This window comes from Bombina bombina, chromosome 4, assembly GCF_027579735.1.
Source record: "Bombina bombina isolate aBomBom1 chromosome 4, aBomBom1.pri, whole genome shotgun sequence".
Classification (NCBI taxonomy): domain Eukaryota; kingdom Metazoa; phylum Chordata; class Amphibia; order Anura; family Bombinatoridae; genus Bombina; species Bombina bombina.
Genome location: NC_069502.1, coordinates 301826730 through 301854091, shown reverse-complemented (window position 1 = coordinate 301854091; position 27362 = coordinate 301826730). Strand labels below are relative to the sequence as shown.

Below are 27362 nucleotides of genomic sequence, written 5' to 3'. Positions count from 1 at the left end.
CAAAACCACCTTATCTGCATGGAACACCAGATAGGGCAGAGAACACTGCAGAGCAGATAACTCAGAAACTCTTCTAGCAGAAGAAATTGCAACCAAAAACAAAACTTTCCAAGATAATAACTTAATATCTACGGAATGTAAGGGTTCAAACGGAACCGTTTGAAGAACTGAAAGAACTAGATTAAGACTCCAGGGAGGAGTCAAGGGTCTGTAAACAGGCTTGATTCTAACCAGAGCCTGAACAAACGCTTGAACGTCTGGCACAGCTGCCAGCCTTTTGTGAAGTAAAACAGATAACGCAGAAATCTGTCCCTTCAGAGAACTTGCAGATAATCCCTTCTCCAAACCCTCTTGTAGAAAGGATAAAATCCTAGGAATTTTTATCTTGTTCCATGGGAATCCTTTAGATTCACACCAATAGATATATTTTTTCCATATCTTATGGTAAATTTTTCTAGTTACAGGCTTTCTAGCCTGAATCAGAGTATCTATTACAGAATCTGAAAACCCACGCTTTGATAAAATCAAGCGTTCAATCTCCAAGCAGTCAGTTGGAGAGAAACCAGATTCGGATGTTCGAATGGACCTTGAACAAGAAGGTCCTGTCTCAAAGGTAGCTTCCATGGTGGAGCCGATGACATATTCACCAGGTCTGCATACCAAGTCCTGCGTGGCCACGCAGGAGCTATCAAGATCACCGAAGCCCTCTCCTGGTTGATCCTGGCTACCAGCCTGGGAATGAGAGGAAACGGTGGGAAAACATAAGCTAGGTTGAAGGTCCAAGGTGCTACTAGTGCATCTACTAGAGTCGCCTTGGGATCCCTGGATCTGGACCCGTAACAAGGAACCTTGAAGTTCTGACGAGACGCCATCAGATCCATGTCTGGAATGCCCCATAATTGAGTTATTTGGGCAAAGATTTCCGGGTGGAGTTCCCACTCCCCCGGATGGAATGTCTGACGACTCAGAAAATCCGCTTCCCAATTTTCCACTCCTGGGATGTGGATTGCAGACAAGTGGCAGGAGTGATCCTCCGCCCATTGAATTATCTTGGTTCCCTGTGACAGGTTGTCCAGGATTAGCCACCAACGGAGTGAATCTCTGGTCCTTTGATCTACTTGAATCGTCGGAGACAAGTCTGTATAATCCCCATTCCACTGTCTGAGCATGCACAGTTGTAATGGTCTTAGATGAATTCGTGCAAAAGGAACTATGTCCATTGCTGCAACCATCAATCCTATTACTTCCATGCACTGCGCTATGGAAGGACGAAGAATGGAATGAAGAACTTGACAAGAGCTTAGAAGTTTTGATTTTCTGACCTCTGTCAGAAAAATCCTCATTTCTAAGGAGTCTATTATTGTTCTCAAGAAGGGAACTCTTGTTGACGGGGAAAGAGAACTTTTTTCTATGTTTACTTTCCATCCGTGAGATCTGAGAAAGGCTAGGACGATGTCCGTATGAGCCTTTGCTTTTGACAGAGACGACGCTTGAATCAGGATGTCGTCCAAGTACGGTACTACTGCAATGCCCCTTGGTCTTAGAACCGCTAGAAGGGACCCTAGTACCTTTGTGAAAATTCTCGGAGCAGTGGCTAATCCGAATGGAAGTGCCACAAACTGGTAATGCTTGTCCAGAAAAGCGAACCTTAGGAACTGATGATGTTCCTTGTGGATAGGAATATGGAGGTACGCATCCTTTAAATCCACCGTGGTCATAAATTGACCTTCCTGGATGGTAGGAAGGATCGTTCGAATGGTTTCCATTTTGAACGATGGAACCCTGAGAAATTTGTTTAGGATCTTGAGATCTAGAATTGGTCTGAATGTTCCCTCTTTTTTGGGAACTATGAACAGGTTGGAGTAAAACCCCATCCCTTGTTCTCTTATTGGAACTGGATGAATTACTCCCATCTTTAACAGGTCTTCTACACAATGTAAGAATGCCTGTCTTTTTATTTGGTTTGAAGATAATTGAGACCTGTGGAACCTTCCCCTTGGGGGTAGTTCCTTGAATTCCAGGAGATAACCTTGAGAAACTATTTCTAGTGCCCAAGGATCCTGAATCATCTCTTGCCCAGGCCTGAGCAAAGAGAGAAAGTCTGCCCCCCACCAGATCCGGTCCCGGATCGGGGGCCATCCCTTCATGCTGTTTTGGTAGCAGTGGCAGGCTTCTTGGCCTGCTTACCCTTGTTCCAGCCTTGCATCGGTCTCCAGGCTGGTTTGGGTTGAGAAGAATTACCCTCTTGCTTAGAGGATGTAGAAGTAGAGGCTGGTCCGTTTCTGCGAAAGGGACGAAAATTAGGCTTATTTCTAGCCTTAAAAGACCTATCCTGAGGAAGGGCGTGGCCCTTTCCTCCGGTGATGTCTGAAATAATCTCTTTCAAATCCGGACCAAACAGTGTTTTGCCCTTGAAAGGGATGTTAAGCAATTTTGTCTTGGAAGACACATCCGCTGACCAAGACTTTAGCCAGAGCGCTCTGCGCGCCACGATAGCAAACCCTGAATTTTTCGCCGCTAATCTCGCTAATTGCAAAGCGGCATCTAGAATAAAAGAGTTAGCCAATTTAAGTGCATGAACTCTGTCCATAACCTCCTCATACGAAGATTCTTTATTGAGCGACTTTTCTAGTTCTTCGAACCAGAAACACGCTGCCGTAGTGACAGGAACAATGCATGAAATTGGTTGAAGAAGGTAACCTTGCTGAACAAACATTTTTTTAAGCAAACCCTCTAATTTTTTATCCATAGGATCTTTAAAAGCACAACTATCTTCTATGGGAATAGTAGTGCGTTTGTTTAGAGTAGAGACCGCCCCCTCGACCTTAGGGACTGTCTGCCATAAGTCCTTTCTGGGGTCGACTATAGGAAATAATTTCTTAAATATAGGGGGAGGAACAAAAGGTATGCCGGGCCTTTCCCATTCCTTGTTTACTATGTCCGCCACCCGCTTGGGTATAGGAAAAACATCGGGGGGCACCGGAACCTCTAGGAACTTGTCCATCTTACATAATTTCTCTGGAACGACCAAATTGTCACAATCATCCAGAGTAGATAATACCTCCTTAAGCAGTGCGCGGAGATGTTCTAATTTAAATTTAAATGTTACAACATCAGGTTCAGCTTGTTGAGAAATTTTTCCTGAATCTGAAATTTCTCCCTCAGACAAAACCTCCCTCCTGGCCCCTTCAGATTGGTGTGAGGGTATGTCAGAAACATTATCATCAGCGTCCTCTTGCTCTTCAGTGTTTAAAACAGAGCAATCGCGCTTTCTTTGATAAGTAGGCATTTTAGATAAAATATTTGCAATAGAATTATCCATAACAGCCGTTAATTGTTGCATAGTAATAAGTATTGGCGCACTAGATGTACTAGGGGCCTCTTGTGTGGGCAAAACTGGTGTAGACACAGAAGGGGGTGATGCAGTACCATGCTTACTCCCCTCATCTGAAGAATCATCTTGGGCACTATTATTATCTGTGGCATCATTGTCCCTACTTTGTTTGGACACCATGTCACAATTATCACATATATTTAAATGGGGAGACACATTGGCTTTCATACATATAGAACATCGTTTATCTGATGGTTCAGACATGTTAAACAGGCTTAAACTTGTCAACAAAGCACAAAAAAACGTTTTAAAGTAAAACCGTTACTGTCACTTTAAATTTTAAACAGAACACACTTTATTACTGAATATGCGAAAAAGTATGAAGCAATTGTTCAAAATTCACCAAAATTTCACCACAGTGTCTTAAAGCCTTAAAAGTATTGCACACCAAATTTGAAAGCTTTAACCCTTAAAATAACGGAACCGGAGCCGTTTTTACATTTAACCCCTATACAGTCCCAGGAATCTGCTTTGCTGAGACCCAACCAAGCCCAGAGGGGAATACGATACCAAATGACGCCTTCTATAAGCTTTTTCAGTGGATCTTAGCTCCTCACACATGCATCTGCATGCCTTGCCTTCCAAAAACAACTGCGCATTAGTGGCGCGAAAATGAGGCTCTGCCTATGACTAGAGAAGGCCCCCATCTGAAAAAGGTGTCCATACAGTGCCTGCCGTTTTTTAACAACAATCCCCAAGATTATAATAACTATAAAGTGCTATAATCTGTCAAATATGCTTAGCAAGTAATCGTTTTAGCCCAGAAAAATGTCTACCAGTTTTTTAAGCCCTTATAAAGCCTTTATTCTTTTACTTAATCTAAGAAAATGGCTTACCGGTCCCCATAGGGAAAATGACAGCCTTCCAGCATTACCAAGTCGTGTTAGAAATGTGGCCAGTCATACCTCAGGCAGAAAAGTCTGCCAACTGCTTCCCCCAACTGAAGTTACTTCATCTCAACAGTCCTGTGTGGAAACAGCAATCGATTTTAGTAACGTTTGCTAAAATCATCTTCCTCTTACAAACAGAAATCTTCATCCTTTTCTGTTTCAGAGTAAATAGTACATACCAGCACTATTTTAAAATAACAAACACTTGATTGAAGAATAAAAACTACATTTAAACACCAAAAAACTCTTAGCCATCTCCGTGGAGATGTTGCCTGTGCAACGGCAAAGAGAATGACTGGGGTAGGCAGAGCCTAGGAGGGATCATATGACCAGCTTTGCTGGGCTCTTTGCCATTTCCTGTTGGGGAAGAGAATATCCCACAAGTAAGGATGACGCCGTGGACCGGACACACCTATGTTGGAGAAACTACCATTACAAAGCAACAAAAAAACATAATTTATGTAAGAACTTACCTGATAAATTCATTTCTTTCATATTAACAAGAGTCCATGAGCTAGTGACGTATGGGATATACATTCCTACCAGGAGGGGCAAAGTTTCCCAAACCTTAAAATGCCTATAAATACACCCCTCACCACACCCACAAATCAGTTTAACGAATAGCCAAGAAGTGGGGTGATAAGAAAAAAGTGCGAAGCATATAAAATAAGGAATTGGAATAATTGTGCTTTATACAAAAAAATCATAACCACCACAAAAAAGGGTGGGCCTCATGGACTCTTGTTAATATGAAAGAAATGAATTTATCAGGTAAGTTCTTACATAAATTATGTTTTCTTTCATGTAATTAACAAGAGTCCATGAGCTAGTGACGTATGGGATAATGAATACCCAAGATGTGGATCTTTCCACACAAGAGTCACTAGAGAGGGAGGGATAAAATAAAGACAGCCAATTCCTGCTGAAAATAATCCACACCCAAAATAAAGTGAAAAACATAAGCAGAAGATTCAAACCGAAACCACTGCCTGAAGTACCTTTCTACCAAAAACTGCTTCAGAAGAAGAGAATACATCAAAATGGTAGAATTTAGTAAAAGTATGCAAAGAGGACCAAGCCACTGCTTTGCAAATCTGATCAACTGAAGCTTCATTCCTAAACGCCCAGGAAGTAGAAACTGACCTAGTAGAATGAGCTGTAATCCTCTGAGGCGGAGTCTTACCCGATTTAACATAGGCAAGATGAATTAAAGATTTCAACCAGGATGCCAAGGAAATGGCAGAAGCTTTCTGGCCTTTTCTAGAACCAGAAAAGATGACAAATAGACTAGAAGTCTTTCGGAAAGATTTAGTAGCTTCAACATAATATTTCAAAGCTCTAACAACATCCAAAGAATGTAACGATTTCTCCTTAGAATTCTTAGGATTAGGACATAATGAAGGAACCACGATTTCTCTACTAATGTTGTTGGAATTCACAACCTTAGGTAAAAATTGAAAAGAAGTTCGCAACACCGCCTTATCCTGATGAAAAATCAGAAAAGGAGACTCACAAGAAAGAGCAGATAATTCAGAAACTCTTCTGGCAGAAGAGATGGCCAAAAGGAACAAAACTTTCCAAGAAAGCAATTTAATGTCCAATGAATGCATAGGTTCAAACGGAGGAGCTTGAAGAGCTCCCAGAACCAAATTCAAACTCCATGGAGGAGAAATTGACTTAATGACAGGTTTTATACGAACCAAAGCTTGTACAAAACAATGAATATCAGGAAGAATAGCAATCTTTCTGTGAAAAAGAACAGAAAGAGCAGAGATTTGTCCTTTCAAGGAACTTGCGGACAAACCCTTATCTAAACCATCCTGAAGAAATTGTAATATTCTCGGAATTCTAAAAGAATACCAAGAAAAATGATGAGTAAGACACCAAGAAATATAAGTCTTCCAGACTCTATAATATATCTCTCTAGATACAGATTTACGAGCCTGTAACATAGTATCAATCACAGAGTCAGAGAAACCTCTTTGACTAAGAATCAAGCGTTCAATCTCCATACCTTTAAATTTAAGGATTTCAGATCCGGATGGAAAAAAGGACCTTGCGACAGAAGGTCTGGTCTTAACGGAAGAGTCCATGGTTGGCAAGATGCCATCCGGACAAGATCCGCATACCAAAACCTGTGAGGCCATGCCGGAGCTATTAGCAGAACAAACGAGCATTCCCTCAGAATCTTGGAGATTACTCTTGGAAGAAGAACTAGAGGCGGAAAGATATAGGCAGGATGATACTTCCAAGGAAGTGATAATGCATCCACTGCCTCCGCCTGAGGATCCCGGGATCTGGACAGATACCTGGGAAGTTTCTTGTTTAGATGAGAGGCCATCAGATCTATCTCTGGAAGCCCCCACATTTGAACAATCTGAAGAAATACCTCTGGGTGAAGAGACCATTCGCCCGGATGCAACGTTTGGCGACTGAGATAATCCGCTTCCCAATTGTCTACACCTGGGATATGAACCGCAGAGATTAGACAGGAGCTGGATTCCGCCCAAACCAAAATTCGAGATACTTCTTTCATAGCCAGAGGACTGTGAGTCCCTCCTTGATGATTGATGTATGCCACAGTTGAGACATTGTCTGTCTGAAAACAAATGAACGATTCTCTCTTCAGAAGAGGCCAAAACTGAAGAGCTCTGAAAATTGCACGGAGTTCCAAAATATTGATCGGTAATCTCACCTCCTGAGATTCCCAAACTCCCTGTGCCGTCAGAGATCCCCAAACAGCTCCCCAACCTGTGAGACTTGCATCTGTTGAAATTACAGTCCAGGTCGGAAGAACAAAAGAAGCCCCCTGAATTAAACGATGGTGATCTGTCCACCACGTTAGAGAGTGTCGAACAATCGGTTTTAAAGATATTAATTGAGATATCTTCGTGTAATCCCTGCACCATTGGTTCAGCATACAGAGCTGAAGAGGTCGCATGTGAAAACGAGCAAAGGGGATCGCGTCCGATACAGCAGTCATAAGACCTAGAATTTCCATGCATAAGGCTACCGAAGGGAATGATTGTGACTGAAGGTTTCGACAAGCTGTAATCAATTTTAGACGTCTCTTGTCTGTTAAAGACAGAGTCATGGACACTGAATCTATCTGGAAACCCAGAAAGGTTACCCTTGTTTGAGGAATCAAAGAACTTTTTGGTAAATTGATCCTCCAACCATGATCTTGAAGAAACAACACAAGTCGATTCGTATGAGACTCTGCTAAATGTAAAGACTGAGCAAGTACCAAGATATCGTCCAAATAAGGAAATACCACAATACCCTGTTCTCTGATTACAGACAGAAGGGCACCGAGAATCTTTGTGAAAATTCTTGGAGCTGTAGCAAGGCCAAACGGTAGAGCCACAAATTGGTAATGCTTGTCTAGAAAAGAGAATCTCAGGAACTGAAAATGATCTGGATGAATCGGAATATGCAGATATGCATCCTGTAAATCTATTGTGGACATATAATTCCCTTGCTGAACAAAAGGCAATATAGTCCTTACAGTTACCATCTTGAACGTTGGTATCCTTACATAACGATTCAATAATTTTAGATCCAGAACTGGTCTGAAGGAATTCTCCTTCTTTGGTACAATGAAGAGATTTGAATAAAACCCCATCCCCTGTTCCGGAACTGGAACTGGCATAATTACTCCAGCCAACTCTAGATCTGAAACACAATTCAGAAATGCTTGAGCTTTCACTGGATTTACTGGGACACGGGAAAGAAAAAATCTCTTTGCAGGAGGTCTCATCTTGAAACCAATTCTGTACCCTTCTGAAACAATGCTCTGAATCCAAAGATTGTGAACAGAATTGATCCAAATTTCTTTGAAAAAAACGTAACCTGCCCCCTACCAGCTGAACTGGAATGAGGTCCGTACCTTCATGTGAACTTAGAAGCAGGCTTTGCCTTTTTAGCAGGCTTGGATTTATTCCAGACTGGAGATGGTTTCCAAACTGAAACTGCTCCTGAGGACGAAGGATCAGGCTTTTGTTCTTTGTTGAAACGAAAGGAACGAAAACGATTGTTAGCCCTGTTTTTACCTTTAGATTTTTTATCCTGTGGTAAAAAAGTTCCTTTCCCACCAGTAACAGTTGAAATAATAAAATCCAACTGAGAACTAAATAATTTGTTTCCCTGGAAAGAAATGGAAAGTAGAGTTGATTTAGAAGCCATATCAGCATTCCAAGTTTTAAGCCATAAAGCTCTTCTGGCTAAGATAGCTAGAGACATAAACCTAACATCAACTCTAATAATATCAAAAATGGCATCACAGATAAAATTATTAGCATGCTGAAGAAGAATAATAATATCATGAGAATCACGATTTGCTACTTGTTGCGCTAGGGTTTCCAACCAAAAAGTTGAAGCTGCAGCAACATCAGCCAATGATATAGCAGGTCTAAGAAGATTACCTGAACACAGATAAGCTTTTCTTAGAAAGGATTCAATTTTTCTATCTAAAGGATCCTTAAACGAGGTACCATCTGACGTAGGAATGGTAGTACGTTTAGCAAGGGTAGAAATAGCCCCATCAACTTTAGGGATTTTGTCCCAAAATTCTAACCTGTCAGGCGGAACAGGATATAATTGCTTAAAACGTTTAGAAGGAGTAAATGAATTACCCAATTTATCCCATTCTTTGGAAATCACTGCAGAAATAGCATTAGGAACAGGAAAAACTTCTGGAATAACCGCAGGAGCTTTAAAAACCTTATCCAAACGTATAGAATTAGTATCAAGAAGACTAGAAGAGTCCAAAGAATCAGAATGATGGTGTTCATTTAAAAATTCATCTGTAGAGAGAGAAGATTTAAAAGACATTTTACGTTTACTAGAAGGAGAAATAACAGACAAAGCCTTCTTTATGGATTCAGAAACAAAATCTCTTATGTTATCAGGAACATTCTGCACCTTAGATGTTGAGGGAACTGCAACAGGCAATGGTACATTACTAAAGGAAATATTATCTGCTTTAACAAGTTTGTCATGACAATTATTACAAACAACAGCTGGAGGAATAGCTACCAAAAATTTACAGCAGATACACTTAGCTTTGGTAGATCCAGCAGGCAGTGATTTTCCTGTAGTATCTTCTGGCTCAGATGCAACGTGAGACATCTTGCAATATGTAAGAGAAAAAACAACATATAAAGCAAAATAGATCAAATTCCTTATAAGACAGTTTCAGGAATGGGAAAGAAATGCCAAATATCAAGCTTCTAGCAACCAGAAGCAAATGAAAAATGAGACTGAAATAATGTGGAGACAAAAGCGACGCCCATATTTTTTAGCGCCAAATAAGACGCCCACATTATTTGGCGCCTAAATGCTTTTGGCGCCAAAAATGACGCCACATCCAGAACGCCGACATCTTTGGCGCAAAATAACGTCAAGAAATGACGTAACTTCCGGCGACACGTATGACGCCGGAAACGGAAAAGAATTTTTGCGCCAAAAAAGTCCGCGCCAAGAATGACGCAATAAAATGAAGCATTTTCAGCCCCCGCGAGCCTAACAACCCACAGGGAAAAAAGTCAAATTTTTGAGGTAAGAAAAATATGATAATTCAATGCATAATCCCAAATATGAAACTGACTGTCTGAAAATAAGGAAAGTTGAACATTCTGAGTCAAGGCAAATAAATGTTTGAATACATATATTTAGAACTTTATAAATAAAGTGCCCAACCATAGCTTAGAGTGTCACAGAAAATAAGACTTACTTACCCCAGGACACTCATCTACATGTTTGTAGAAAGCCAAACCAGTACTGAAACGAGAATCAGTAGAGGTAATGGTAAATATAAGAGTATATCGTCGATCTGAAAAGGGAGGTAAGAGATGAATCTCTACGACCGATAACAGAGAACCTTATGAAATAGACCCCGTAGAAGGAGATCACTGCATTCAATAGGCAATACTCTCTTCACATCCCTCTGACATTCACTGCACGCTGAGAGGAAAACCGGGCTCCAACTTGCTGCGGAGCGCATATCAACGTAGAATCTAGCACAAACTTACTTCACCACCTCCCTTGGAGGCAAAGTTTGTAAAACTGATTTGTGGGTGTGGTGAGGGGTGTATTTATAGGCATTTTAAGGTTTGGGAAACTTTGCCCCTCCTGGTAGGAATGTATATCCCATACGTCACTAGCTCATGGACTCTTGTTAATTACATGAAAGAAACTACCATTACACAAAAAAAAAAAGCCTATTACAAAAAATAGTTTTTTTGATTTTTGAAAAGGAATTTTGAGATTGGTTGGAAATTAGGGATATTTAATTGAGTCCTTACACTATTTAAAGTGGTCACACTTCTTTAATGTTTAACCTCAGGCAGGATTTTTTGAAAAATTCTGCACTTCCAGTAAGCATGCTAACCATATATTATTAAAATTGTCCCAACTTTTCATTATGTTTGAGAGATACACCCATCAAGCAGACAAATAATAATAAATGAGTCAAATACACTACAAAAGTCAGGCACAATAAAAGTAACTCCCTTTGAAACACGACCTGCCAGTTTCATCCATCAAAAAAGAAAACTAAATTTGGCTCAAGCACCACCACCTATTCCACCTGTGACAAGTGCCATCCTCTTAAAAGAAGAGTTCTCTTAGCAAATGTTTTATTTCAACAATACTCTATAAGTATTAGTGACACAAAGACTACTTATACAGGCACAAATCCCCAAATTCACAATTCCAAAATCCAGAATTATTTTGAAATCTAGACTTTTTCATTAATATTTTTGTAAAATAACATTATTAAAAACTACAATTTTTCCATCCCAGTAAGTCTCTTCCTGCGTCTTTTTTTTTATTTTAAAATGTAAATGCTAGTCTATATTTATTTAAAACTGTTGTCTTAGCGCTGCGGAATCTGTTGGCGCTCTACAAATACCTGATAATAAAAATAATATTGTCTTTTTGATAAATGCTATACTATCTTTCTGACAGTACTATGTTCACTAAAGTATTAAAAAGGATATAAAACTACCTTCAGGTTGCATGTATAAGCTTTATTATGAGATGTATATATTGCCTAAATTACATATGATATTGTTGTTTACACTTTGTTCCATCCCCTCTCCAAGCCATCCCATTTTACAGATGCAAATATATAAATATTCTGAAATCCAAACTATTCCAGAATCCAAGGGGCCTATTTAACAAAGGTCTATTGGAACTGATCCGACAGTGCGGATCAGGTCCAACAGACCTCGCTGAATGCGGAGAGCAATATGTTCTCCATATTCAGCATTGCACCAGCAGCTCTTGTCTGGTGCAACGCCGCCCCCTGCAGATTCGCGGCCAATTTCCCGCCAGCAGGGGGTGTCAATCAACCCGATCGTACTCAATCGGGTTGAATTTCGGCGATGTCTGTCCACCTGCTCAGAGCAGGGGGACAGTTTATGGAGAAGCAGTCTTTAGACTTCGCCAGAAACACGGGCCCTCAAGCTCCATACGAAGCTTAATAAATGGGCCCCCAAATATTTTCTGGTCCCAAAGAGGATAAAGAGTTTTTTACCTGTGTTATTATTCAGATAACTTGGTAGCTGAGAGGTGTTGGCTGAGAAATACTCCTTACACTTCAGATTCTCTTGAACATAATTTTGCTTTTCTGTAATAATATAATATTTAGCCACTCCAATCCATTAGTGTGGTTTTGTCCTCCTTTTCTAGGCATTCTAATTAATTAATGAAGGTGTTCACTTGCAAACACCCTGCTGTTTTCTCCTCTCCTATAACTCTCTTTTGGTACGTGAATAGAGTCCCTGTTCACTTGCAAACACCCTGCTGTTTTCTCCTCTCCTGTAACTTTCTTTTGGTACGTGAATAGAGTACCTGTTCACTTGCTAACACCCTGCTGTTTTCTCCTCTCCTGTAACTCTCTTTTGGTACGTGAATACAGTCCCTGTTCACTTGCTAACACCCTGCTGTTTTCTTCTCTCCTGTAACTCTCTTTTGGTACTTGAATACAGTCCCTGTTCACTTGCTAACACCCTGCTGTTTTCTACTCTCCTGTAACTCTCTTTTTGCACATGAATAGATTCCCTGTTCACTTGCAAACATCATGCTGTTTTCTCCTCTCCTGTAACTCTCTTTTTGTATGTGAATAGAGTCCCTGTTCACTTGCTAACACCCTGCTGTTTTCTCCTCTCCTGTAACTCTCTTTTTGTACGTGAATAGAGTCCCTGTTCACTTGCAAACACCCTGCCGTTTTCTCCTCTCCTGTAACTCTCTTTTGGTATGTGAATAGAGTCCCTGTTCACTTGCAAACACCCTGCTGTTTTCTCCTCTCCAGTAACTCTCTTTTGGCATGTGTATATGTAATTTGAGCAAATGATTTTAGGTTGTTAATTTTGTCCTGCATTTGTAGTAATGTTATCCCAATGTTTTACTTCTAATGTTTTGTTAATTGCCATGCAATGTTCAATCCTTATCAATACTTGCTATTATTCTTAAATTTATAGCTGTCATGCCATAGTTTCAACCTCCTCCAAATTTTACAGTCTGTTTACTTAAAGGGACAGTTTGGTCAAAATTAAACTTTCATGATTCAGATAGGGATATGCAATTTTTAACAACTTTCCAATTGACTTTTATCATTAAATTTGCTTTGTTCCCTTGGTGGTATTTTTGAAAAGCTAAACCTAGGTAGGCTCAAACTGATTTCTAAACCGTTGAAAACCGCCTCTTAGCTCAGAGCATTTTGAAAGTTTTTCACAGTTAAACAGTACTAGTTCATGTGTGTATATAGATAACATTGTGCTCACTCCCCTGGAGATATTTAGGAGTCTGCACTGATTGGCTAAACTGCCTGTCAGTCAAAAGCACTGAGATAAGGGGGCAGTCTGCAGAGACTTAGATACAAGGTAATCACAGAGGTAAGTAATGTGAAAAGAAATGACAGGAGCACCGGTAGATGAAGAATGTAGCGTTTATTTGCAAAAACGCTCAATTAATAAAGCAAATTTACACGAAGTAAAAAAGTCTCTTTTAACAACGCTTCAGTTGACTCCAGAAGCAGCTGTTTGTCCTTATACTGGGTGAGGGAAGAGAGACAGCTGACGCGTTTCGGCTATTCAGCCATAGTCTTAGCTGTTAAAATAAATTAAAACCAGCGCCCTTTTTCAAGGCCTATTCCCTCTCCCATTGGACAACCAGTGGAGCCTATCCATGCTCACTATTGGTTACAAGCTAATTACACATTCCAAAAAGTTAATCTGGCAATTGTATAGAATGCTCATGTGTCAATTTAACTCTCAGTTAACCTCTGGATTCTCAGTTTTAAACAATAGACACTTGAACCAACTCATGCCCCTCAATTTCATATGTGGATTTTTGTATTATGTCGATATATATTTACTCACATACTGATCTACATTGAGTTTCACTACCTTATGTATGTATTTTTGTGACCTATTATAGTTTCCTATCCAGTTTGTTTTAAATCCCCTGCTTATATAGTTACTTGATCTAGTATCCCTAGATGAAGATTGTGTAGCTAATGTCTACTTAGGAAACAAAGGGTTACGTTGGGTGATTATGCATTCAAAATCCAGTTTCAAATGCCTGTGTGTACATTCCTATAACTGGTTTTTACATGTGGAGGGTCCCTAAGGTAATGTATCAGTTACAGTTAATACCACATAGAGGGGTATGGCTCAGAAAACTGCCGCTTATACAGCGGCTTAGTTGCTGCAATATAGGTAACTTGGTTAATCTATTTATTCCATATTAATAGTGTTTACTGTTATATTCTTATTTTGATACTGACTCTAATTACGTTCTGACCACTCTGGTTTCTCCTGTAGAGAATCAATGCCAATAGTTAATAAGATCAAAGGCAGAGTTTAGTCCAGAGGGTGTTCTGGTCTTCAACTTGAAGATCCAGAACACCTCCTGTCTGCCCAAAGTTTCAACCCTGCCCCCCCCTAGGGGGTGCAGGGACATATTCAATGGCCTTCCAACGAAAGCTTTCTGCACTTTTTTCATGTCTTAGTGCAAAATGTTGCACTAGGGGGTGCTAGATTTGCCATTCCTTATTGTGGAGAGATGTTCCCTGATGCGGGATCTTATCTCCCTCGTTGTTAACCCTACGTATTGAATTTTGCACTCTACGCAGGTTATTAGATAAATGACATATTTAGACCTGCAAGTTATGCAGGTTTTTATGTCAAACTGTTGTCCTGTAGCTGTTGATTGAAAGGACGCCCCACAATAAACCTTCTCACAGGCTATACAGTCCCTATAGCTACATTGATACATACCCTTGACCTGCATCCTGTAGGAAAAACGGCAACCCCGTTTGGATAGGCCCATTAGTCCATCATCAACAGAAAGCATATGAAGATGACTTTTGATGATATTGCAAATTTTAGGGTATTCAACTGAGTAGTCAGTTAGAAAAAGAAGAGCCTGATTAAAGGACTCTCCTTTGTTTATGTTTCTCTCTTGGTTGCAGTAAGGTTTCCCTGTCCATAGTGTTGACAGTATTCTTTGCATTCTTAATGATACCATGACTGTAACCCCTGTTTCTTAATCTTGTGGTTAAGTCTTTACTTTCTTTCTCATAATTACTCTGATGGCTGCAGTTTCTTTTCACCCTCATGTACTGTCCCTTCGCTACTGCCCTGAAAACATTCTGTGGGTGACAACTCCTTGCGTGCAGTAGTGTATTTCCTGTTATTGGTTTTCGATAGATAGTGGACGTCACCTTCTCACCTATCCTGCCTGACAAGGTTACATCTAGGTAGTTAATGATGTTTTGTTGAACTCAAATGTGAACTCAATCCCTTTATCATTTCCATTCAAATATTCAATGAACTTTGGGATCTCTTCTTCACCTCCTCTCCACACAAACAGAAGGTCGTCTATAAACCTTTTATAGAAGACTATATTCTGCTTGTGTGGATTTCCCTCTCCAAATATGTGGTCCTCCTCCCACCAACCCATGAAGAGGTTGGCGTAGGAGGGGGCAGGATAGATGAGAAGGTGACGTCCACTATCTATCGAAAACCAATAACAGGAAATACACTACTGCACGCAAGGAGTTGTCACCCACAGAATGTTTTCAGGGCAGTAGCGAAGGGACAGTACATGTGGGTGAAAAGAAACTGCAGCCATCAGAGTAATTATGAGAAAGAAAGTAAAGACTTAACCACAAGATTAAGAAACAGGGGTTACAGTCATGGTATCATTAAGAATGCAAAGGATACTGTCAACACTATGGACAGGGAAACCTTACTGCAACCAAGAGAGAGAAACATAAACAAAGGAGAGTCCTTTAATCAGGCTCTTCTTTTTCTGACTACTCAGTTGAATACCCTAAAATTTGCAATATCATCAAAAGACATCTTCATATGCTTTCTGCTGATGATGGACTAATGGGCCTATCCAAACGGGGTTGCTGTTTTTCCTACAGGAAAAATAAAACCATAGGCAACATGGTAGCACCCACTAAGCTCCAAAAAGCCGAACCAAGTGGATCAGCCTGGATGCAGGTCAAGGGTATGTATCGATGTAGTTATAGGGACTGTATAGCCTGTGAGAAGGTTGTGTGGGGCATCCTTTCAATCAACAGCTACAGGACAACAGTTTGACATAAAAACCTGCATAACTTGCAGGTCTAAATATGTAATTTATCTAATAACCTGCGTACAGTGAAAAATTCAATACGTAGTGTTAACAACGAGGGAGATAAGATCCCGCATCAGGGAACATCTCTCCACAATAAGGAATGGCAAATCTAGCACCCCCTAGTGCAACATTTTGCACTAAGACATGAAAAAAGTGCAGAAAGCTTTCGTTGGAAGGCCATTGAATATGTCCCTGCACCCCCTAGGGGGGGAGACAGGTTTGAAACTTTGGGCAGACAGGAGGTGTTCTGGATCTTCAAGTTGAAGACCAGAACACCCTCTGGACTAAACTCTGCCTTTGATCTTATTAACTATTGGCATTGATTCTCTACAGGAGAAACCAGAGTGGTCAGAACGTAATTAGAGTGACAGAGTCAGTATCAAAATAAGAATATAACAGTAAACACTATTAATATGGAATAAATAGATTAACCAAGTTACCTATATTGCAGCAACTAAGCCGCTGTATAAGCGGCGGTTTTCTGAGCCATACCCCTCTATGTGGTATTAACTGTAACTGATACATTACCTTAGGGACCCTCCACATGTAAAAAACAGTTATAGGAATGTACACACAGGCATTTGAAACTGGATTTCGAATGCATAATCACCCAACGTAACCCTTTGTTTCCTAAGTAGACATTAGCTACACAATCTTCATCTAGGGATACTAGATCAAGTAACTATATAAGCAGGGGATTAAAAACAAACTGGATAGGAAACTATAATAGGTCACAAAAGTACATACATAAGGTAGTGAAACTCAATGTAGATCAGTATGTAAGTAAATATATATCGACATAATACAAAAATCCACATATGAAATTGAGGGGCATGAGTTGGTTCAAGTGTCTATTGTTTAAAACTGAGAATCCAGAGGTTAACTGAGAGTTAAATTGACACATGAGCATTCTATACAATTGCCAGATTAACTTTTTGGAATGTGTAATTAGCGTGTAACCAATAGTGAGCAGGGATAGGCTCCACTGGTTGTCCAATGGGAGAGGGAATAGGCCTTGAAAAAGGTGCTGGTTTTAATTTATTTTAACAGCTAAGACTACGGCTGAATAGCCGAAACGCGTCAGCTATCTCTTCCCTCACCCAGTATAAGGACAAACAGCTGCTGCTGGAGTCAACTGAAGCGTTGTTAAAAGAGACTTTTTTACTTCGTGTAAATTTGCTTTATTAATTGAGCGTTTTTGCAAATAAACGCTACATTCTTCATCTACCGGTGCTCCTGTCATTTCTTTTCACATTACCTGCACTTGGATTCCCTTGCAGTGAGCATGGAAAACGAAGGCGCTCCCCTGGTGGACTGCCTCCTCCCCCTTTACCCCCTCCCTCCTCTGATTGGATCAGGATCCAGATCAAGTGACGACATCCAGTATCGACGACGAATCACGCAACTGCACTCATCTGAAGGGGGTGTGGCCGTCGTGGAGACACAGAGCCGGCAGAATTGAATCGAATCCAGGACAACACGGGCGATAAGTATCGCAGGACAGTAAGGAGTCCCCTTGGTGGAAGCATCCGGGCTGTATCCTTTGTCCTGAGGCCAGAGACGATAACGGACCACCCCCCTTGAATGTGGATGCGGTAAGTCAACCCAACGGCTTGCATTGCTCTTGATGAACTGTGTGTAGAACTTTTCCTTAGTTAATCACAGAGGTAAAACATAGATTAATATAACTTTTTTGGTTATGCAAAACTGGGGAATAGGTAGTAAAGGGTTTATTTATCTTTTTAAACAATAACAATTCTGGTGCAGACTGTCCCTTTAACTCATCTCACCCTGACCAGACCGAAATCTAACTTTCCAATTAGCCTTTCATTTGTCTTTGATTTAGCAATCAAGTAATTTAGTGGACTCAGCTGACTGCCCTGCCTATATATTTAACAATAGCTTGGGCTGTGCATTGTCAAAACAGCATATGTTCACATTTCTGAAGTGAACATTTTATAAGTGAGGCATTAAGATAATAATTATATAAGAATTGAACAAGGGGCAAGACACAAGGTAAGTACTTTTGTAATATTGTGTTTTATGTATCTCATTCTTTACTTATGCAAATGCTGCTGTAATACTGTGTCTTATGTGTTTAATTGGTTCCCACTTTTGTAAAAATGCTCAATATCTTAATATTTCTTTTTACTACCTCTTGACTCTATAACAAACTACATTATTCAATTACTCCTTCTCCATCTGCACTGTTCATTAGCCCATCTCTCTTAAACTTACCTTACTTTTGTACTCATGAACTTTACCTATTCCTAAACACTCTCTGTCCCCTCTGCACCCCGTCTCAAAAACAGTCTCATTACTGCAAATCTGTATCTTATCTCATGTCACTCTCCTTCTTGCTTTTACTAACTGCTGGTGACATCTCCCCTAATCCTGGTCCCCAACAACTTCCTAGCCGTGCACATCCATGTGTACCGTTCCATAGACTCAGAAAACAAAATTCTGGTAACCTTACTCACATTCATCTTGCACCTAAAGCCACTACCCCTTTCACTTGTGCACTCTGGAACTCTCGCTCTGTTTGCAACAAGCTCACCTTTATACATGAACTCTTTATCTTCCGCTTCCTCAACCTTCTGGCCCTAACAGAAACCTGGCTCTCTCCCCTAGACACAGCATCCACTGCTGCTGTGACATGGGGACTCCACTTCAGCCACACTCCTTGGTCTGGTAATAGACAAGAAGGTGGTGTAGGTATTTTACTTTCCTCTCATTGCACCTTTCAACAAATACATCCCATCTCTTTCCTCACATTTTTCTACATTATTTGCTTATTCTCTCCCCTCTCTATATGTGTATCAGTCATATATTGACTCCCTGGCTCCTCAGCTCAATTTCTAGATCACTTGGCTGCCTGGCTACCTTATTTCCTTTGCTTAGACACCCGCACCCTCATTCTTGGCGACTTCAACATCCCTCTTGACAATACCACTGCCTCCTCTGCAAAACAACTTCTGCAACTCACTCTTTCGGTTTGTCACAATGGACTGACTCTCCCATTCACACTCTCCCATTCACAAAGACGGTCACTCCCTTGACCTGATCTTTAGCTATCGATGCCCTATTTCAAACTTCACAAACTCCCCTTTTCCACTTTCTGACCACCATCTCCTCATCTGCAACATATCATCCCTCCCTACCAATCTCCCTCCTTCTACTCCTCACACCAAACTTCACAGAAGCATTATGTCATTAGATCAGCAACAGCTTGCTAATTCATTTGAACCTCTCCTCTCATCCATCTCCTCCTTTTCCTGACCTGACCAATCTATCTGCCACTATAATTCCACCCTTACATCCGTCCTTGACAATCTGGCCCATCTTACCATATTTCTTAAATCATACACCCATCCTTCTATTCTGCCCTTAATCTCTATAATCAACATTACTTCTCTACTCTTATCTCTACTCTTTCTTCAAACCCAAAACATCTGCTCTCCACTTTCAATACTCTTCTCCGCCCACCCCACCTCCTAATAGAACTTTCTCTGTCAGCTCAAGACGTTGCCAGCCACTTAAATAAGAAAATCTACTCCATCAGAAACAAAATCAGCTCTCAACATACTTTCATTCTCTCACCCCCTCAAACACTCACAGTCAACTACAACCCATTAGCCATAAGCTTAGCTCTTTCTCCCCTGTTACTGAGGAAGACATTTCTGCACTTATACAGCACTCTCACCTCACTACCTGTTCCCTTGATCCTATCCCCTCACAGCTACTCCCCTCCCTCTCGTCTACCCTTACCCCTATACTCACACACATTTTCAACCTCTCCATCAGCACTAGTATATTTCCCTCATCTATGAAACATGCACTGGTCCCACCTATCCTCAAAAAACCTTCTCTTGATCCAACCTCCCCATCCAGCTACCGCCCTATTTCCCTACTCCCTCTTGCCTCAAAGCTTCTCGAAAAGCTAGAATATGCACGCCTATCCCATTTCCTTACATTAAACTCCCCCCTTGCCCCACTGCAATCTGGATTTTGTCCCCATCACTCCACAGAGACAGCAATTGTTAAGCTTACCAATGACCTACTTACAGCAAAATCAAAAGGACATTTCTCTCTGCTTATCCTCGATCTGTCCGCAGCCTTTGATACTGTTGACCACCCTCTTTTGCTTCAAACCCTCCAATCCTTTAGCATTTGTGACACAGACCTCTCGTGGGACCTCGGTCCCCTTCTCTTCTCAATCTACACATCATCATTAGGTTCCCTAATAAAGTCCCACGGGTTTCCACATCATTTGTATGCCAACGACACCCAAATCTAATTCTCTGCACCAGACCTATCTCCTTCCTTGCTAACCCGTGTCACTGTCTTTCTCACATCTCTCCCTGGATGTCCTTTCACTACCTCAAGCTAAATCTCTCCAAAACTGAGCTCCTTTTCCCCCCCTTCTTCCAAAATCTCCACCCCCAATCTCTCTATAACTGTTGAGAATACCATCATTACCCCTACCCCGCATGCCTGATGTCTTTGACTCAGATCTTTCTTTCACTCCTCACATTCAGTCCTTGGCTAAATGATGCCGCTTCCACCTTAAAAACATCTCTAAAATTAGACATTTCCTTACACAAGACACAACTAAGATTTTAATCCACTCTCTCATCCTTTCCAGCTTCGATTACTGCAACTCTGTCCCCTCTGGTCTCCCCAGCTGCCGCCTAGCTCCTTTACAATCCATAATGAATGCCTCTGCCAGGCTCATCTTCCTTACATGTCACTCTTCATCTGCTGCACCTCTCTGCCAATCCCTTCACTGACTTCCTCTTGCCTCTAGGATTAAACATGAAATTCTCACTCTGACATAGAAAGCCCTCAACTGCACTGCTCCCCCTATATCTCAGACCTTGTCTCCAGATACTCTCCCTCCCGTCCCCTTCGCTCTGCTCATGACCTCCTCCTCTCCTCCTCTCTTGTTACCTCCTCACACTCCCGTTTACAGGACTTCTCCAGACTGGCTCCCATCATGTGGAACTCTCTGCCTCGCTCCACAAGACCCCTTGTTTTGAAAGCTTCAAGCGCTCCCTAAAGACTCTACTGTTCAGGAATGTTCACAACGTACACTAACATTTCTTTATACCAGTTCCTCTCCTCCATTGCTATCCCCTTGAACCCCCTTAGCATGTAAGCCTAAGAGTCCAGCTGTTTGTAGAACACCTTCTTAAGAGCTGACTACAACAGTGTGACTCTTGGCAGGGCCCTCTACCCGTTTGATCCCTATAAATATTTTGTTGCACTCCTGTCTGTTTATAGCACTACAGAATCTGTTGGCAGATTGCCTGTTGGCAGATAATAATAATAAAGTTTGAATTACTTAAACCACCTGAATTATGTAAGCAATATAACCAGAACATTACAGGTTTGAACATTGACAAAAAAGCTGTATGTTAAGCCATGAAGACAAGGCAGTTTAATTAAAAAAATAAAAACTAAGAAAAAAAACTGTCATGGAACATATATATATATATATATATATATATATATATATATATATATATATATATATATATATATATATATATATATCCACAAGCCCAAAGTTTTTCAGCAAAAAAAGTGCAAAATAGCGGTAAAAACATAAACTTTATTCAAGTGTAGTGACACTCATTAAAACATGGGGGTACCAGCATAAAAATAGAACAAAAACAAAAATCAAACATGAGAACAAATAGCTGACATGTTTCGGCACACAGCCGTAATCATAGCTAATGGGCACACCTGCATTAAACCTTTAGTATCCTTCTCTAAATTCTCATTGGTTGCAATAAAATCATGTTGAGATTGTCACTCCTCCCTATTATTTATTTGTAACTTACAATTCAATCTTGATTAAATATAATAGGATAGAACTCCTAGCTAGAGGAACATAATTCTAACACAATTATGTCTATTATATCTAATATAAATTCAAATTTAGAAATACTTAGCCAGACTAATGTTGCAACAATAGTAAATTATAACTAGATAGATAGCAACAGTTTTAATATCTTATAAATCTATAAAAGACCTTAATAGATAGTGGAAAAAGCTGTAACCATACAATTCCTCCATTATAAATATTGTAAAACTAATTGCATCCAAATATGTTGATAAAGAATGTATGAAAGATTTCATGAAAAAGTGTAGAGTGTTTTTTAACACCCAATACAGCAATGAACTTGGACTTGGCATATAGCTAATGAATTGACAAATATAATCAAATTTATTCATTCAGGATTATTCCTATCTTTATTTAAGTATATGCTATACCAAATCCACATCCATTACAGTAACACAAATAGAGGGAAATTTGAAAAAATCTATTTCCAGTAATTAATTAAGTCGAACTCAGAGTTCAAACCTGAGGGGACTCTGGTACCCAGTCTAAATATCCAGAACATTTCCCTCTTGCCCAGCAATTTGTCTCTATCCCCTCCCCTAGGGGGGGTAGCCACCTTTTCAATAGCCTGCCAGCGAAAAGTGGTCAAAGCCTTATTGTGCCTTTTAGCAAAGTGCTGGACAAGAGGGGTTGTCGCTGTGCCTGAACTGATCGTAGATAAATGGTTCCTAATTCTCATGTTGGTATCATTTGAGGTTAATCCTACATACTGTACAAAACACTCTATACATGTTATTAAATAAATAACACATGTAGTAGTACAGTTGAGGCATGTATCAATCTTAAATGTTTCTCCTGTACTAGTCGAATGGAAGCTATCAGAAAATATTGCATATTCACAAGGTCTACATTTACGTTTACCACACTTATATAGCCCTTTGTGTTGTATCCATGAGCTCTCAGACTTTCTATTAGGTTTTGGTAAGCAAGAGGGGGACAGAATATTACCCAAAGTTCTACATTTCCTATATGAACATTTTAGGCCTCTGTCCACACACTCTGCTAAACCATCGTCTGCTGCCAGCATTTTAAAGTGTTTTTTTACTATTCTACAGATATCTCTGTATTGGGCGCTGTACTCAGTGACAAAGTAAGACTCACTCTTTTTCACTGGGTTGATATTATCTGATCTCTTTCTTGTATTGAGTAATGTCTTCCTATCTATCCTGGCAACCTGCCCCTGTGCTTTATCCAGGATAGTATCTAAATAGCCTCTCTCTTTGAGTCTTTTTCTCAACTCCTCACTTTGCATGCTAAAAGTTCCATCCTCCGTACAATTTCTCCTTAACCTTATAAATTGTCCCTTTGCCACTGAAAAGGGTACATGTGGAGGATGGCAACTCCTAGCATGCAAAAGTGTATTGCGTGTTATTGGCTTGCGATATGTGTCACATATTATGCCCCCATTTCCAGTACCAGTCAAAGTCAAGTCTAGGAAGCAAATGCTCTTTTTGTGGTGTTCGAAAACATAATTTATGCTTACCTGATAAATTCCTTTCTTCTGTTGTGTGATCAGTCCACGGGTCATCATTACTTCTGGGATATAACTCCTCCCCAACAGGAAATGCAAGAGGATTCACCCAGCAGAGCTGCATATAGCTCCTCCCCTCTACGTCAGTCCCAGTCATTCGACCAAGAATCAACGAGAAAGGAGTAACCAAGGGTGAAGTGGTGACTGGAGTATAATTTAAAAGATATTTACCTGCCTTAAAACAGGGCGGGCCGTGGACTGATCACACAACAGAAGAAAGGAATTTATCAGGTAAGCATAAATTATGTTTTCTTCTGTTATGTGTGATCAGTCCACGGGTCATCATTACTTCTGGGATACCAATACCAAAGCAAAAGTACACGGATGACGGGAGGGATAGGCAGGCTCATTATACAGAAGGAACCACTGCCTGAAGAACCTTTCTCCCAAAAATAGCCTCCGAAGAAGCAAAAGTGTCAAATTTGTAAAATTTGGAAAAAGTATGAAGCGAAGACCAAGTTGCAGCCTTGCAAATCTGTTCAACAGAGGCCTCATTCTTAAAGGCCCAAGTGGAAGCCACAGCTCTAGTGGAGTGAGCTGTAATTCTTTCAGGAGGCTGCTGTCCAGCAGTCTCATAGGCTAAACGTATTATGCTACGAAGCCAAAAAGAGAGAGAGGTAGCAGAAGCTTTTTGACCTCTCCTCTGTCCAGAATAAACGACAAACAGGGAAGAAGTTTGGCGAAAATCTTTAGTTGCCTGCAAGTAGAACTTGAGGGCACGAACTACATCCAGATTGTGTAGAAGACGTTCCTTCTTTGAAGAAGGATTTGGACACAAGGATGGAACAACAATCTCTTGATTGATATTCCTGTTAGTGACTACCTTAGGTAAGAACCCAGGTTTAGTACGCAGAACTACCTTGTCTGAGTGAAAAATCAGATAAGGAGAATCACAATGTAAGGCTGATAACTCAGAGACTCTTCGAGCCGAGGAAATAGCCATTAAAAACAGAACTTTCCAAGATAACAATTTTATATCAATGGAATGAAGGGGTTCAAACGGAACACCCTGTAAAACTTTAAGAACTAAGTTTAAACTCCATGGCGGAGCAACAGCTTTAAACACAGGCTTGATCCTGGCTAAAGCCTGACAAAAGGCCTGGACGTCTGGATTTTCTGACAGACGCCTGTGTAACAAGATGGACAGAGCTGAAATCTGTCCCTTTAATGAACTAGCTGATAGACCCTTCTCTAAACCTTCTTGTAGAAAGGACAATATCCTAGCGATCCTAACCTTACTCCAGGAGTAACCTTTGGATTCGCACCAGTATAGGTATTTACGCCATATTTTATGGTAAATCCTTCTGGTAACAGGCTTCCTAGCCTGTATCAGGGTATCAATAACCGACTCAGAAAAACCACGTTTTGATAAAATCAAGCGTTCAATTTCCAAGCAGTCAGCTTCAGAGAAGTTAGATTTTGATGTTTGAATGGACCCTGTATCAGAAGGTCCTGTCTTAGAGGTAGAGACCAAGGCGGACAGGATGACATGTCCACTAGATCTGCATACCAAGTCCTGCGTGGCCATGCAGGTGCTATTAGAATCACTGATGCTCTCTCCTGTTTGATTTTGGCAATCAATCGAGGAAGCAGCGGGAAGGGTGGAAACACATAAGCCATCCCGAAGTTCCAAGGTGCTGTCAAAGCATCTATCAGAACCGCTCCCGGATCCCTGGATCTGGACCCGTAGAGAGGAAGTTTGGCGTTCTGGCGAGACGCCATGAGATCTATCTCTGGTTTGCCCCAACGTTGAAGTATTTGGGCAAAGACCTCCGGATGAAGTTCCCACTCCCCCGGATGAAAAGTTTGGCGACTCAAGAAATCCGCCTCCCAGTTCTCCACTCCCGGGATGTGGATTGCTGACAGGTGGCAAGAGTGAGACTCTGCCCAGCGAATTATCTTTGATACTTCCATCATTGCTAGGGAGCTTCTTGTCCCTCCCTGATGGTTGATGTAAGCTACAGTCGTGATGTTGTCCGACTGAAACCTGATGAACCCCCGAGTTGTTAATTGGGGCCAAGCCAGAAGGGCATTGAGAACTGCTCTCAATTCCAGAATGTTTATTGGAAGGAGACTCTCCTCCTGATTCCATAGTCCCTGAGCCTTCAGAGAATTCCAGACAGCGCCCCAACCTAGTAGGCTGGCGTCTGTTGTTACAATTGTCCAGTCTGGCCTGCTGAATGGCATCCCCCTGGACAGGTGTGGCCGATAAAGCCACCATAGAAGAGAATTTCTGGTCTCTTGATTCAGATTCAGAGTAGGGGACAAATCTGAGTAATCCCCATTCCACTGACTTAGCATGCACAATTGCAGCGGTCTGAGGTGTAGGCGTGCAAAAGGTACTATGTCCATTGCCGCTACCATTAAGCCGATCACCTCCATGCATTGAGCTACTGACGGGTGTTGAATGGAATGAAGGACACGGCATGCATTTTGAAGCTTTGTTAACCTGTCTTCTGTCAGGTAAATCTTCATTTCTACAGAATCTATAAGAGTCCCCAAGAATGGAACTCTTGTGAGAGGAAAAAGAGAACTCTTCTTTTCGTTCACTTTCCATCCATGCGACCTTAGAAATGCCAGAACTAACTCTGTATGAGACTTGGCAGTTTGAAAGCTTGAAGCTTGTATTAGAATGTCGTCTAGGTACGGAGCTACCGAAATCCCTCGCGGTCTTAGTACCGCCAGAAGGGCACCCAGAACCTTTGTGAAGATTCTTGGAGCCGTAGCCAATCCGAATGGAAGAGCTACAAACTGGTAGTGCCTGTCTAAGAAGGCAAACCTTAGATACCGGTGATGATCTTTGTGAATCGGTATGTGAAGGTAAGCATCTTTTAAATCCACTGTGGTCATGTACTGACCCTTTTGGATCATGGGTAAGATTGTCCGAATAGTTTCCATTTTGAACGATGGAACTCTTAGGAATTTGTTTAGAATCTTTAAATCTAAGATTGGCCTGAAAGTTCCCTCTTTTTTGGGAACCACAAACAGGTTTGAGTAGAACCCTTGTCCTTGTTCCGACCGCGGAACCGGATGGATCACTCCCATTAATAACAGATCTTGTACACAGCGTAGAAACGCTTCTTTCTTTATCTGGTTTGTTGACAACCTTGACAGATGAAATCTCCCTCTTGGGGGAGATAATTTGAAGTCTAGAAGGTATCCCTGAGATATGATCTCTAGCGCCCAGGGATCCTGAACATCTCTTGCCCAGGCCTGGGCGAAGAGAGAAAGTCTGCCCCCCACTAGATCCGGTCCCGGATCGGGGGCTCTCGGTTCATGCTGTCTTTGGGGCAGCAGCAGGTTTCCTGGCCTGCTTGCTCTTGTTCCAGGACTGGTTAGGCTTCCAGCCTTGCCTGTAACGAGCAACAGCTCCCTCCTGTTTTGGTGCAGTGGAGGTTGATGCTGCTCCTGTTTTGAAATTCCGAAAGGGACGAAAATTAGACTGTCTAGCCTTAGCTTTGGCTTTGTCTTGAGGTAGGGCGTGGCCCTTACCTCCTGTAATGTCAGCGATAATTTCTTTCAAACCGGGCCCAAATAAAGACTGCCCCTTGAAAGGTATATTAAGTAATTTGGACTTAGAAGTAACATCAGCTGACCAGGATTTTAGCCACAGCGCCCTACGTGCCTGTATGGCGAATCCTGAGTTCTTAGCCGTAAGTTTGGTTAAATGTACTACGGCCTCCGAAATGAATGAATTAGCTAGTTTAAGGACTCTAAGCCTGTCCGTAATGTCGTCTAGCGTAGATGAACTAAGGTTCTCTTCCAGAGACTCAATCCAAAATGCTGCCGCAGCCGTAATCGGCGCGATACATGCAAGGGGTTGCAATATAAAACCTTGTTGAACAAACATTTTCTTAAGGTAACCCTCTAATTTTTTATCCATTGGATCTGAAAAAGCACAGCTATCCTCCACCGGGATAGTGGTACGCTTAGCTAAAGTAGAAACTGCTCCCTCCACCTTAGGGACCGTTTGCCATAAGTCCC

General features: G+C 41.2%; 1 protein-coding gene across 1 annotated transcript in view; it reads right to left on the bottom strand.

Annotated features, from left to right (window-relative positions):
* The window catches only part of SLC9A9 (solute carrier family 9 member A9), a 1902281-nt gene that overhangs the window by 770610 nt on the left and 1104309 nt on the right, over positions 1–27362 (bottom strand). The window lies entirely within an intron of this gene.